This window comes from Caretta caretta, chromosome 1, assembly GCF_965140235.1.
Source record: "Caretta caretta isolate rCarCar2 chromosome 1, rCarCar1.hap1, whole genome shotgun sequence".
Taxonomy (NCBI): domain Eukaryota; kingdom Metazoa; phylum Chordata; order Testudines; family Cheloniidae; genus Caretta; species Caretta caretta.
In genome coordinates this window covers 169137075-169152268 of record NC_134206.1, presented here as the reverse complement: position 1 = coordinate 169152268, position 15194 = coordinate 169137075, and the positions used below count along the sequence as shown (strand labels likewise).

General features: G+C 47.6%; 1 long non-coding RNA gene across 1 annotated transcript; it reads left to right on the top strand.

The window, feature by feature from the left end:
* Positions 1 to 548: 548 nt before the first annotated feature.
* Positions 549 to 10700, top strand: LOC142073448 (uncharacterized). The gene is made up of 2 exons (XR_012670354.1): positions 549 to 928; positions 9986 to 10700. It is a non-coding gene; the product is annotated as an uncharacterized LOC142073448 (long non-coding RNA).
* Positions 10701 to 15194: the final 4494 nt, after the last annotated feature.

Below are 15194 nucleotides of genomic sequence, written 5' to 3'. Positions count from 1 at the left end.
TTACAGAGTATTGCTTTGAGTCTCTCTCTGTGTGAGTAGTTGTTGTTACAAAGAATTGCTTTGAGAACAGACTCTGTCTTAGATTGTACTAACACAATTAGCAGCTTGCAAGTTTCACACAGAGAGGGAGAGAAACTGTACCAAAAACCAAGGGACCTTTTAATTAGTAATACCCTGGAATTTAAACTATGGGGAATCAAACTCATTTGTGATTTTAATACAGAACTTCTTTTATATGATCCAACAGAATGACTCAGCAAAACCCCACAGAAATATATTGTAGCCTAAAGAAACCAATGGGACTTCCAGACAGGAAAGAGCTAGAGTTCATCTAAATGTCATCTGATAAACCCCATAGGAATTCATTGAGCCCATAATTGGTAATTAGCATATGCTAATCTCTGGAAGCTGACTGGTTGAGCTTGAATGTCACCTATTAATACACATGACAAATTAGAATATGCAAATCCCTGAACGCTGATTGGTTGAATTATGATAATAAATGATGTAATGAGCTGCAAAATTGTATATAAAGGCAACAGCCAGAAGCTAAAACTGTGTAGGTATAGGAACCAGCAGGAGAGTGGAATGCTTCTGGACACTTACCAGAAGATATCTGAGCAAGAGAAACCACCTGAAAAGCTGAAGGACTGCTTGGAAGCCAGCAACAGCAGCCTTATCAATGGTCGGTCGCTCCTGGCACCCTGCCAACAGAAGGCTCTTGCAGCAGCCCCGCAGCAGCAACCAATGGGCTCCGTTTCTCTTGCCTAAGGCTCTGTTTTACCTCAGGCTGAAGCAGCAGTGAACAGCCCAGCTGTTAACAACAGCCCACTTCAGAACAACGCTCCCCAAACAACGCTCTCAAAAAGAATTGACAGAGCAGAAGGGCCATTCCGGTGATGAGTCAGAGGGATAGTAAGAAGCCTCTGTAAGTTAAGATCTTCCTCTGTTTTATCATCCTGAAGTCTGTGGGTTTCAAGTGCAAATAAAGCTGGATGTGTGTGGTTTGAGTGAGATCTCCCTACCTATCTGATAATTGCCTGATCAGCACTTATTGGATGTTTAGTGTTAAGTAATTAATATTAGAGTTAATCAATATACTATTACATGTTTACATTATATGCTTGACTGTTATATTGTTATAGAGTATTAAGTAAATGATATATTGTTAGATTATTGTGTTAGAGTTAAGTGGAATTGTTATTGCTGTGTTGTTTTTATTTATTATGCTGCTTCCTTTACGTTGTATCTGTAACTTTTCCTGTTTATTTTATTTTTACCTCTATCTCTCCTCTTTTATTGTAATACTTCACTTCTAAATACATTTTATTATTGTTTCAAAGAATTTACTGCTTGCTGCCTATTCTTGATCGGAGGGCTGTATCCGTGTCCTTTCAAGAGAAAGTTAGCTAGCTGCGGCTTTCTCTGGAAATTCCTTTAGGTTGCGGAAGATTGGCAAGGAGCTAAGTGTGGACTGAGTACGTGACTGGATGTAAGCAGAGAATGCAGGCAGTTTCAATGAACTTTGTCCGACAGACCCTGCCAAAAGATATTGTAGCATAGCTCAGCATATTTTTGCCTGTAAACAAGTCAGTTTATGCAATAAGCATAAATCATACATATAAGAATGTAACCAGCTGTTGACCCCATGTAATCCCGAGATAAGCGCGGAGAATATAGCACCGCAGAGGACTCCCCCACGGCGGAGTCCTGCCTTGTCAGCTGTCCCAAACAGCCAGAGTCCCCTGCAGCCCCTCCGCGCGTCCTAGGGGCTCCCCGCGCAGATTGGAGCGTAAGTCCTTCCTTCCTTCCTTCAATAAAGCATAGTTTACTATTCTTAGGCCTGAGTGACCTCCTTTTGCTGGTATCTCCCCCCTGGCCCTTGTGGGCACACTTGGCGTCACAAACAGGATACCAGTGGAGGGATGCCTCTTTGGGGAAGGAAGGATAAGGGGGAGGGAGAGAGCCACATCCCCGGGTGGCCCTCCACGGGACGGTGGGCACCAGTGGCTCACAAGCTGGTGGGGTTGGTTGCCCCCGCCGCATGGCCGGAGCTAGAGAAGGAGCCGGAGGTTACCCCTGTTAGGCTGGAGGAACTGATATCCAAGCTCTGGCTAGACAAAGTAGGAACCGCGGAGCAGAAAGCGGCGGGGGACCTGGGATGGGTCTTCCTGACCGCACTCCATGCGGTGGACGAGGCGCTGCTGGTTCAGTGCCAGAGGATAAGAAGATTAGAGGCTGATTTGCAGCAAGCAAACGAGGCCCATTCACTAACCCAAGAAGTCATCACTAGTACGGCCGAATGGGCCGCATGGTTAGAGCACCAATGCACGGTTATGGCGACTTGCATTGTGAACCACCGGCGGCAGAAGGGAGGACGGCAAGACATGTGTCCCCTTTCCATACATGCACTGGTGCACAAAAACGACTGGGATCCAGAGACCTGGGATGGGGACATTTGGGAAACAAGCGAGGATGAGTCCCCCGGGGAGGGGGACAGCAGGAAGGTAGGGGTGTACCCACAACTGCGGCCTGTTGTCGAGATGATATGAGGGACCGCATGGGGAGAATGATTAAACGGTAGGGAGGGATTTTATCCAGGAATATAAATCCTCCAAGATATAGGATTTCATGCAGCATTTCAAGCAGCGTCCCAAGGAACCACTGCTGGCCTGGCTGCTATGGTTGTGGGATGATGGAGCGGATGCGATTACCCTTACCCCCCGCTGAGCAAGGCAGGACTGGCTCGCTGACCACAGACCCCCTCCTTCGTAGGAGTCTCAAGATAGGGGCCAACTCGGAGGCGAATTATCTGTATCCCTCCCTCATGGCATGATTGACCATGGCTGTCAAAACCATCTGGAGCTCGCCCGCAGACATGGATGATGGGTTGGAACAGTGGGCCTTCATCCCAGAGGCGGTTAGCCAGCTCTGGCAGCTGGGCATGCTCACCGGCATCTTTGAGCATTTTGAAGGGCCTGACATCGTAGAGCTGACCCATACCATTCGCATCCGGCTTCTGCGGAACACCCCCACACACACCTCAAGGCGATGATCCTGCCAATGGTTGGGGGGCCGTAGGGTCGGTGGGGGATGCAGCACAGCTCATGATGGAATTAACGGAAATTGACAGTATGACGAAAACCACAAAGCCGCGGCAGGTGAATGTGAAGCAAAAGGAGAGGGTTAGCTGCAATACTATGTTTAAAGACCTACTGAAAGCAGGGATTCCCCTGGGGGAAGTGGATGGGAAAACCAATGCTGAGCTGTTAAAACGCTGGTTACAGCTTAAGCCGGAACAGCGCACTAAGGAAAGGGTGGGGGCCCCGACGAAAGGGGGCCCCCAAAACAAGGTAGATGGCACCCCCTAGAAGCCCCAACTGTCTGCCCCACCGGCAGACTATATTGAATGGAAGCTGCCCGCCCAGTATTGACGGGGTTGTGGGTCCCCCTTGCCCCCCGCCCTGGAGTTAAGGCGATATGTAGTGGGGGACCACCACCCTTATGTCCCAGTAGAGATCTACTGGCCTAGTGGGGGGCGACGAGTAATGACCCTTGTGAACACAGGAGTGGAGGTGACTATATTGCATGGTACCCCACCCTGGCAGGGCCGGTCGGTAACGGTGAGTGGCCTTGGAGGGGTAGACGTTCGGGCCACACCGATGCAGTTACGGCTGGCCATCGGGAAGGCCCCCCCCAATACGAGTCACTGTTTTAATCACCCCCATTCAGGAATACATATTGGGAATAGACCTCCTCCGAGGGCAGACCATAGATACCCAATGGGGACTCTTTTCCTTTGGGCGGCCACTGTATGTCCAAGCGGTTGTAACCATGCTGCGGGGGCATCCGCGGTGGGACCCTGTGATACTTCTGACCCCCACCACAGTGATCAACACCAAACAGTATCGGATACCTGGTGGGCACGAGAAAATAAACGCTACCGTTAAAGGTCTGCTCCAGGCAGACATCATTCGCCCCGCCATGAGTGCATTTAACAGCCCAATTTGGCCAGTCCATAAAAAGGACGGAACCTGGCGCATGACAGTAGACTACCACAATCTGAATAGGGTCACCCCAATCCTGACGGTGGCAGTTCCTGACATGGACTCCATCATGGAGCGCCTTGCGACGTGAGTAGGGCAGTGGCATGTCGTGGTGGACTTGGCAAATGCCTTCTTCTTCATTGCCATTGCCCCCAGAGCCAGGATCAAATTGCCTTTACATGGGAGGATTGGCAGTACACGTTCACTGTGTTGCCTCAGGGGTACAAGCATAGCCCTACCATCTGCTACCAGCTGGTTAGTCGAGACCTGGAGCAGGTGACTCTTCCAGAGGGAGTGGTACTAGAGCACTATACTGATGATGTCCTGCTGAGTGGGCCCCATGCGGTGGCACTCTCTGAGGCCAAGAACAATGTGTTGCAGGCTCTGACAGCCAGGAGCTGGGCTGTCAACCCTAGTAAAATCCAGGGGGCCAGCCAGAAGGTGATCTTCTTGGGAAAATTTGGTCGGAGCCTCAACGTAAGATCCCACAAAAGGCCATTGAAACAATTACCCACTTCCCAGAGCCCACTAGCGTAAGCGTAATACCTTGGGCCTCCTTGGGTATTGGCGTACATTTATTCCCCATCTAGGGTACATCTTGCAGCCCATACAAGCAGTAGTCCGGAAGAAAGCCACGTTAGTTGGGGGGCCAAGCAGCATGGCGCATTCCAGCAGGCTAAAGAGGTGCTCAGCCAGCACACAGTGCTGAGCCCAGGCAGATGAGGCACCCCCTTCGGACTCTAGGTGATGGTGGTTGACCACGTGGCCTCGTGGGGGCTGTGGCAGCAAACTTCATCTCGAAAGGAGCCCATAGGGTATTGGTCGCGATCACTACAAGGCTAGGCTGAGCATTATACACCCCTTGAACAGCAGCTGCTTGCAGTAGTATGGGCCCTGCAGCAAACTGAGCCCATAACAGGTGCGGAGCCTGTAAAGGTGCGTACCCCGCTTCCAATTATGAGTTGGGTCCGGGATGAAAGCCCGCTCACATGGACTGGGGTAGCCCAGACCCAGACCCTATGGAAGTGGAAACACTACCTGCAGCTGCGTATGCAAATGACCCAGGCAAGCATTACTGATGCACATGCGCGGCTTCTGGGCACTGTCACATTCGAAGAACTGCCCTCCAGAGGCCAGCACACTTATGCCTCCCCAGTCGAAGTACCTCTACCCCCCTGTACAGAGGCCCCTCCCTACACCTCCTTAACCGAACGACAATGAGAGGTCGCGTGGTTCACTGATGGATCAGCCTCGTACAGGGTGGCAGAATGATCGTGGCAAGTGGCTGCATATAATCCCTGCCTTGAGGAAATACTGTTCGAAACCGGCCCTGGCCTGTCTAGCCAGTGGGCTGAGCTACGGGCAGCATTCATGACCATCACAGAGAACCCAGGGCCCCTTTATCTGTATATGGATAGCTGGGCAGTCTACAAAGGTGTGACACAATGGATGGCCATCTGGCATGCAGCTGGCTGTAAGGTGCATGACAAACCCCTTTGGGGTTACGACATATGGCCTGACATTTGGGATGCCTGTAGCCAGAGGCCCATTGCTGTCCGTCATGTAGACACCCACCTGACGGGGGAATCGGAAGAGGCCCGGTTCAATAAAGAGGTAGATGACATAGTCACAGTATATGTAGTAGCTGCCCCCAGCCTGGCCGAGTGGATACATCAAAAGAGTGGTCATCTGGGAGGGGAAAAAGCAATGCAATGGGCCACCAATCGTGGCTTGCAGACCACGATTGGTGCAGAGCGGGATGCCCGTCAGCATTGCCCACAGTGTACCAGGCTCACCCCCCAGAGCTTAAAAGCAGAGAAGGGGTACCTGAAGTGAGGTCAGAAACCTGGGGAAGTATGGCAGGTGGACATCATTCCGCTGTCTGAAAGTCAGCGACATAAATACATGCTAACTGCAGTAGATGAGATGTCAAGAGTAACAAGAAGAGTTTCTTCAGGTATGTTGGCAACAAGAAGAAAGCCAAGGAAAGTGTGGGCCCCTTACTGAATGAGGGAGGCAACCTAGTGACAGAGGATGTGGAAAAAGCTAATGTACTCAATGCTTTTTTTGCCTCTCTCTTCACTAACAAGGTCAGCTCCCAGACTGCTGCGCTGGGCATCACAAAATGGGGAAGAGATGGCCAGCCCTCTGTGGAGATAGAGGTGGTTAGGGACTATTTAGAAAAGCTGGATGTGCACAAGTCCATGGGGCCGGACGAGTTGCATCCGAGAGTGCTGAAGGAATTGGCAGCTGTGATTGCAGAGCCATTGGCCATTATCTTTGAAAACTCGTGGTGAACCGGGGAAGTCCCGGATGACTGGAAAAAGGCTAATGTAGTGCCAATCTTTAAAAAAGGGAAGAAGGAGGATCCTGGGAACTACAGGCCAGTCAGCCTCACCTCTGTCCCTGGAAAAATCATGGAGCAGGTCCTCAAAGAATCAATCCTGAAGCACTTGCATGAGAGGAAGGTGATCAGGAACAGCCAGCATGGATTCACCAAGGGAAGGTCATGCCTGACTAATCTAATCGCCTTTTATGATGAGATTACTGGTTCTGTGGATGAAGGGAAAGCAGTGGATGTATTGTTTCTTGACTTTAGCAAAGCTTTTGACACGGTCTCCCACAGTATTCTTGTCAGCAAGTTAAGGAAGTATGGGCTGAATGAATGCACTATAAGGTGGGTAGAAAGCTGGCTAGATTGTCGGGCTCAACGGGTAGTGATCAATGGCTCCATGTCTAGTTGGCAGCCGGTATCAAGTGGAGTGCCCCAAGGGTCGGTCTTGGGGCCGGTTTTGTTCAATATCTTCATAAATGAGCTGGAGGATGGTGTAGATTGCACTCTCAGCAAATTTGCGGATGATACCAAACTGGGAGGAGTGGTAGATACGCTGGAGGGGAGGGATAGGATACAGAAGGACCTAGACAAATTGGAGGATTGGGCCAAAAGAAATCTGATGAGGTTCAATAAGGATAAGTGCAGGGTCCTGCACTTAGGACGGAAGAACTCAATGCACAGCTACAGACTAGGGACCGAATGGCTAGGCAGCAGTTCTGCGGAAAAGGACCTAGGGGTGACAGTGGACGAGAAGCTGGATATGAGTCAGCAGTGTGCCCTTGTTGCCAAGAAGGCCAATGGCATTTTGGGATGTATAAGTAGGGGCATAGCGAGCAGATCGAGGGACGTGATCGTTCCCCTCTATTCGACATTGGTGAGGCCTCATCTGGAGTACTGTGTCCAGTTTTGGGCCCCACACTTCAAGAAGGATGTGGATAAATTGGAGAGAGTCCAGCGAAGGGCAACAAAAATGATTAGGGGTCTAGAACACATGACTGATGAGGAGAGGCTGAGGGAGCTGGGATTGTTTAGCCTGCAGAAGAGAAGAATGAGGGGGGATTTGATAGCTGCTTTCAACTACCTGAAAGGGGGTTCCAAAGAGGATGGCTCTAGACTGTTCTCAATGGTAGCAGATGACAGAACGAGGAGTAATGGTCTCAAGTTGCAGTGGGGGAGGTTTAGATTGGATATTAGGAAAAACTTTTTCACTAAGAGGGTGGTGAAACACTGGAATGCGTTACCTAGGGAGGTGGTAGAATCTCCTTCCTTAGAGGTTTTTAAGGTCAGGCTTGACAAAGCCGTGGCTGGGATGATTTAACTGGGAATTGGTCCTGCTTCGAGCAGGGGGTTGGACTAGATGACCTTCAGGGGTCCCTTCCAACCCTGATATTCTATGATTCTATGACACCTTTTCAGGTCTGCTCTTTGTATACCCATGTGCAAGTGCCACGCAGGAGCAGACTATAAAGGGGTTGGAAGAACTCATCCACTACTACGGATCCCCCCTCGAGGTGCAAAGTGACCAGGGAACCCATTTTACAGGAATGGAAATAAGAGAATGGGCTAAGGTATGGGGGATTGCGTGGGTGTTCCACATCGCATACCGGGTGCAGGGCTCATTGAACGCATGAATGACTTGCTTAAAGAACAGTTATGCAAACTATCTCCCACTGAATCCCGGGCTGGGTGGAGCTGTAATCTTCACCAGGCCATGGCTGCACTCAATGACAGCCCTCTGTATGGCTCCACCCTGTACACTAGATTCACAGGGGAGGTCACTGAGTGGCCACGAGTGTTGCGAGTGCAGCACCTGCACCCGCAAGCCCACCTCCCCATTCGGGCCATCCTGGAAAGTGCTGGTCTAGATCGGTGGGTCCCTCAAGAGGGCCTCACTCTACAGCCCAATAGCTGGAACCTTGTAAGTACTGGCTTAGCCATAGGACTACCACAAGTCTATTATGGGCACATTGCCCCACGCAGCAGTCTGGCCCTTAAGGGCATAGATGTTGCAGCAGGAGTAATCGATGCTGACTATACCGGGGAGGTTAAGGTGCTTTTGGTTGACAATGGCCCACAGGCAGTAACCCTTCCCCAAGGCGAACGTATTGTGCAGTTGATTTGCGAGCGCATTGGGTTGCCTGATGTACGGGAAGTGGATGCACTTGTACCCACCACTCGAGCGGGAGGGTTTGGCTCGACTGGATGTACAGTTTGGGTCCACGACCCCACCAAACATAACCCGCTCGAAGGGGAAATCCTAGCTGATGGTCCCGGGGACACTCACCTCGTACTGCTAAAAGGGGAAGATGCCCCAATTTATGTGCCCTCTAAGACTCTTTCTTCCAGGCAACCATAATTGCCACACTGCAGTTTGGGCGGGTCTGTGGAGTGTCCTGGTTGCGCCACCCGAAGGCATTACACCTGTGATGGCCCTACAGCCTGTTCTCTACGGCATAATCCTCGAACTAATTTTAGCTGCAATAGGTGCCCAAGCCACATGGCACCACAACTCGGCTGTCCAGTGGATGCAATCGGTAGCACTAGCAGGTAACAAATCGGACTGTTGGTACTGCGCACATGCCCCCCAATTGGCAAGCGCTGGCATTCCGTGGGCTGCAGTGCTGGAGAATGAATCCTGGGCCCTTAATGACACCACCTTTTTTCACTTAGTATAACGTAATGACCCCTTACCAGCACCAAGGGACACCGGTAGTGATACTGGAGGATGCGTATTGGTGTGTTCAGCGGCCTTCAGCGATGGATGCCACTCGTCCCGTCGGAAATTTTCCCCTTTCCTCGTGTGCAGTGATAGCAGAATACCTGCCAGACACCGGGGAATTTAACGTTACTGCTGGCCCACCAGAAATGCACAGTGAGTGGATGGCCGGAGAGGCGTGGGTCTCGAGTGATAATTGCTCCGATTCCTCTGAAACCAATTTAACTTATACCAATGGTACCACCCTCTGCCATCAGAGTACTACATACCCGTGGTTTTCTATATTCCTACAATGCCAGTGCCCCCTTATGGAGAACGCCCCTCAGCACAATTAGGTGCGGGCAAACCCCACGTGCACATTACTGGTCTCAGTGTAACCAAAGCTCTGATAGTTGGTGTCGCAATGCCTCAGATGACACATGGCTCCCCACGGCAGGAGTGCCAGGGCTGTAGTGGCTATGCAGCCGTCAGGCATATAAAACCTTACCCAACCAATGGTGTGGACAGTGCACATTGGGACGGCTCCTCCCCTATACATATGGAATGCAAACCATGCACACTCATGCACTGCATAATTACATATTGGTGGCACGTCCACGGCGGAGCCCAAACCCCATTGTGCAGAGACCCATGGGTTTCCATCAGTTTGTCCGCGCCTTCCTCCCCTGGCTAGGGGTGGCCAAACTGGAGCCGGTTATTGTAAATATCTCAGCCACGTTAGAGGTTATAGAGAATAATACCATAGATGCAATTCAAGCCGTACAATTAGAAGTAGCTTCTTTGTCGCAAGGTGTATTACAGAATCGTATGGTGTTGGACTACTTATTAGCCACTCAAGTTGGCATTTGTGCCTTGATTAATGAAAGTTGTTGTTTTTACTCAAATCAGGCTAAGCGCATCGAGACTGATGTTCATAATATGATGGATCACTTGAAGGTGTTACATGACGTGGGCTCTGAGGATTCTGTATGGGATGACTCTTGGCGGTGGCTAACCTCCTGGCTTCTGGATCTCAGCGCCTGGGGGAGACGCATCGGGTTCCTGCTATTGATTGGACTACTGGGTTTTGTATGTGTGTTTGTCATTCTTCAATGCTGCGTGAATTGCTCCCCCGCCCTCCTGGCCCAACTGGTAACCCCCAAAACTACTGGTGGCAGTAACTAATACACCTCAGTCCACCAAGGGGTGGAGTGTAGGGGCAAGGTTGTGGAAGATTGGCAAGGAGCTAAGTGGTAGACTGAGTACGTGACTGGATGTAAGCAGAGGATGCAGGCAGTTTCAATGAACTTTGTCTGACAGTCCCAGCCAAAAGATATTGTAGCATAGCTCAGCATATTTTTGCCTGTAAACAAGTCAGTTTATATAATAAACATAAATCATACATATAAGAATGTAACCAGCTGTTGACCCCATGTAACCCCGAGATAAGCGCAGAGAATATAGCACTGCAGAGGACTCCCCACCTGTGGAGTCCTGCCTGGTCAGCTGTCCCGAACGACCAGAGTCCACTGCAGCCCCTCCGCGCGTCCTAGGGGCTCCCCGCGCAGATTGGAGCGTAAGTCCTTCCTTCCTTCCTTCCTTCAATAAAGCATAGTTTACTATTCTTAGGCCTGAGTGTCCTCCTTTCGCTGGTATCTCCCCCGCAGCCCTTGCGGGCACAGCGGACCACAACCTTAATTACCGAAATAGATAGAGTAAGATAATTGGTTTCAAATCTTCTGGTAACAATGTATCAGACTGGCAGACTAGTACTGCCACTTTGAAAATAAGAAAGGAAATATGTGGAAATGTCTCTTCCTGGTCCTTCTCCATCTTGGTAGCCTCATTTCATAAGTTTTTTTATATTATAATTTTTAGTCTTGAGTCTACCATATATCCCTGGCACTGCCATGAACCAATGAGTTTAAGATAAGCACTGCTAAATATAAAGCTTACAATTAATACTACACTGGATTAAAGTGTATTCACATTCAAGGAGAATGTGAAAGGAGAGTGAGGGTGGGGACAGATGTTCCTACCTGATGGTGTGGGCTCTGCCTAAGAGTCCTAGAGGCCATTTGACCTTCCTTCTCTACACTCTTTAAAGACAGAGCTGATTAGAGTCATGGAGAGTCTTCTGTTTTGTTGAGTGCTCACTAAATTTGTTAGTCTCTAAGGTACCACAAGTACTCCTGTTCTTTTCACTAGAGCTGAAATCACTGACAACCAGGTCTAAGTGCTAAGTCTTAGGCCTGCTGTGGGGCAGCATACCAGTGAAAGACTGCACAGCCTGCACTAGCAGGGAGGTTCTACATTAACTGCTGAAATTACTGAGAGCTGGATTAAGTGGTGGGACCTGAAGACTTGGTGTCAGAGAGGCTGCAGCAGAGAGAGCAACAGGGCAGCAGTGGAGTGAATGGCAGCCCAGTGGGCAGCGACCCAGAGTGAACAATAGCAACTGTGAGCCAGTTGCAGTGCTGTTGGCAGCAGCTGAGACACCGCTCACTGGGGTGGAAGGTGAACTCATGTGAAGGCACTTCTGAACTCTGGGTCTTCATTGACCCAGGACAGCAACTGTGAGTGGGGTGCAGTGGAGGGAGAGGGAAGTGGCATATTAAAGGGACCTTTGTTTGTTGGACTTTCACCCTTCAAGGTGAGAAACTGAGGTGAAGGATACTGCCCAACATACTGTGGAGTACGTGTTTTGCTTATGAGCTCAAGTTTTTGAATATGGTTGTAGTGTTTTCCCAAACTTATGCTTGATTCTCTTTCCCTTTTAATAAAAGTTCTTGTTTGTTATATACAGACTCAGTGCTTTTGAGTAAGGAAGTATTGCCTCTTAGACATGCCCAGGTGTGGTGTTAAGTTTCCCCAGCTTACGGGTTGGGACCTTGAGCTGGCTAATAGGAACCCCTAGATAGTGAACCCAGCCCTTGTTGCTACTGACTTCACCTGGCAGGAAGGTTACATATATTCCTCACCTACATTAACAAGTCTATACAAGATGATCCCTTGAATGTTTCCATTGTAATAATCCCTAACTCTTTCTATAAATAAAATAACTGGATACTAATTGCTCAGTACATACCGTTCAGTCTTACCATATATGATTTGAGATTGGCATTTTAGCTGGTAAATGTTGTCATGACTGTATCTGCTAAGGCATACTTGCAAGGGTGTGTGGTATGAATAAGCCCAGGTATTTTTGGTAGTCATTTAATAGGCGGTTATTATGCCAGGAGATTGGTCATCATGTTGGAATACTAGGGAAAGTCCAGATTACTGGAAGAGAGTGTTAATGTTGTGCTAAGAGTGCTAAATCCTGACATCAATCCTGAATAAAATAATGGAAAAGATGATACAGGATTCAATTAATATAGCATTAAATAGTAGGAATATAAGGTCAGTCAACATGGTTAGAAAACAGGGCTTGTCAAACAAACCTAATTTAATTATTTGAGGAGATTACAAATGTTGTTGATAAAAGTAACTGTGAAGACATAATATACTTAGACTATTGTATTGTGTTTGACTTAGTACTACACAATATTCCGACTAAAAAAAATTAGCACTATACATTATCAAAGTAGTACACATTAAATGGATTAAGAACTAGCTAACTATCAGATCTCAAAAATTAGTTGTTAAAGGGGAATCATTATCAAATGAGGTGTTTCTAGTGGGGTTCTGCAGGGACTAGGCCTGAACCTATTCAACATTTTCATCATTGATCTGGAAGTAAATATAAAATCATTGCTGATCAAATTTGAAGATGACAAATATAAGTGGCATGGTAAATAGTAATGAGGACTGGGCAATCATATAAAGTGATCTGGATTGTTTGGAAAGATGGGCCTATTCAAACTCAAAATGAATTTTAATTGAGTTAAGTATAAAGTTACACATTTGGAGCAAGGAATACAGGCCAGTCCTATGGAACTGGGGACTGTATCCTGGAAAGCAGTGACTTAGGGATCATAGTGGACAAACAACTCAAAAGGGCTAGTGTGATACTTGGATGTATAAACAGGGGAGTAGCAAATAGGCGTTGGAAGGGGGGGGGGAGCAATACGGAATTGGTGAGACCAATACTATAATACTGTGTATAGTTCAGCTTTTAAAAAGGATGTTGAAAATTTGGAGAGGGTGCAACAAAGAGCCACAAAAATGACTTAAGGGCTGGAAAAATATTTTCCTTTGAGAGATTTAAAGAGGTCAGTCTGTCTAGTTTATCAAAAAGATGATTTAGAAATGAATGGATTACAGTCTGTAAGTACCTTCACTGGGAGAAAATACTGGTTCTAATGGGCTGTTTAACTTAGTGAAGAAAGGCATAACAGAGGTAATTGGCTGGAAGGTGAAGTCAGACAAATTCAAAATGGAAATAAGTCTTTAACTGTGTGGGTGATTAACCACTGGAATAAACTATCAAGGAAAGTGATAGTATCTCCCTCTCCTGAAGTCTTCAAATCAAGACTGGATGCCTTTCTGGAAAATATGCTTTAGCCAAACATAATTTTGGGGTATATTAACAGTAGCATTGTATGTAAGACATGGGAGGTAATTGTCCCACTCTACTCAGCATTGATGAGGCCTCAGCTGGAGTTCTGTGTCCAGTTCTGGGAGCTACACTTTTAGGAAATATGCAGACAAACTGGAGAGAGTCCAGAAGAGAGCAACAAAAATAATTAAAGGTTTAGAAAACTGACCTATGAGGAAAGATTAAAAAAACATGCGTGTTTAGTCTTGAGGAAAGAAAACTGAGTGGGGACCTGGCAACAGTCTTCAAATATGTTCAGGACTGTTATACAGAGAATAGGTCTCCATGTCCACTGAAGGTAGGACAAGAAGCAATGGGCTTAATCTGCAGCAAGGGAAATTTAGGTTAAATATCAGGAAACACTTTCTAAGGGTTTCTAAGGGTGGTTAAGCTCTGGAATAGGCTTCCAAGGGAGATTGCAGAATCCCCAGAATTGGTAGTTTTTAAGAACAAACATATATCAAGGATGGCCTAGGTTTATTTGGTTCTGCTTCAGAGCAGAGGGCTGGACTTGATAACTTCTCCAGATCACTTCCAGCCCTACATTTCTATGATTCTATGACCTATGATGTACAGGAAATCAGAGTAGATGATCTAATGGTCCCTTCTGACCTTAAACTCTATGAAACCATAAATGTTCTCTGCAGTGCAAAAGTGATGCTGATGAATACTAAATAGGGAAAGTGAAATTGTTCATTAGAAGCAAATAATGGAAAACCTCAGCCAAATCACTGGCCCAAACCAAAGCCTTTTGAATATTTAGGTAAGTACTCTTGCCATAGTGATGGGCCTCAGTGCACTGCTGCACCCTTTCTGGTCTCCCTGAATGCACACTTTCGGGGCTTGGGCCTCTTACCTTTACTTATTTTTGGAGTGGAATTTCATGATTATTCCACTCTTAGACCATTCCTGTATATACCAACACATCACCTGGTATATACTAACCAGTTATCACTCTACAGTTGGATTGGATTCGGAGCACCTATATTTCCTCTCTTCAGGAACCTTTGATCTGTGATATAGTGACCCAACAGCCTTCTTAAAACAATATTTTTTTTAGTAGTTGGGAAAAAGCAGTAGAGAAAAAGGATTTTAAAAACAACAGGCTACATACATATTTAGTCTCACTTAATCTTAAGGGTCAATACAAGCAAATTAGATGGGCTTTCTTTTTAAGTTACAGGAATAGCACAGAGCAATCTTATGTTCTCCTAGGAAACTCAGATCCTTCTGTGAACCTGAGAGTTTCTCATTATGGTTCTCTCAGTCTGACCCACTCTGTTCAAACTGGTTTCACTGCTCCCTACGGAGATTGGGTTACAGCCATGAAGGCTACTCGTTCTGGCACTCTCTCTTAAGTCTAAGCTATTAGACGACTATCAAATAAGGCTTCCTTTCCTTCTCCTCAAGTGGATAGGCTCTACTACCCAGAAAAATCCCTAGGGTGAAATATCTACCCCCATTTATGGTACAGATGGACCACAGTAGTGCCAGAACCAGATACAATAGTAACAGTCACAAAAGAACACCACAACGTTTGTCATAATATCCCATACCGAGAGCTCCATGTCTGATCCA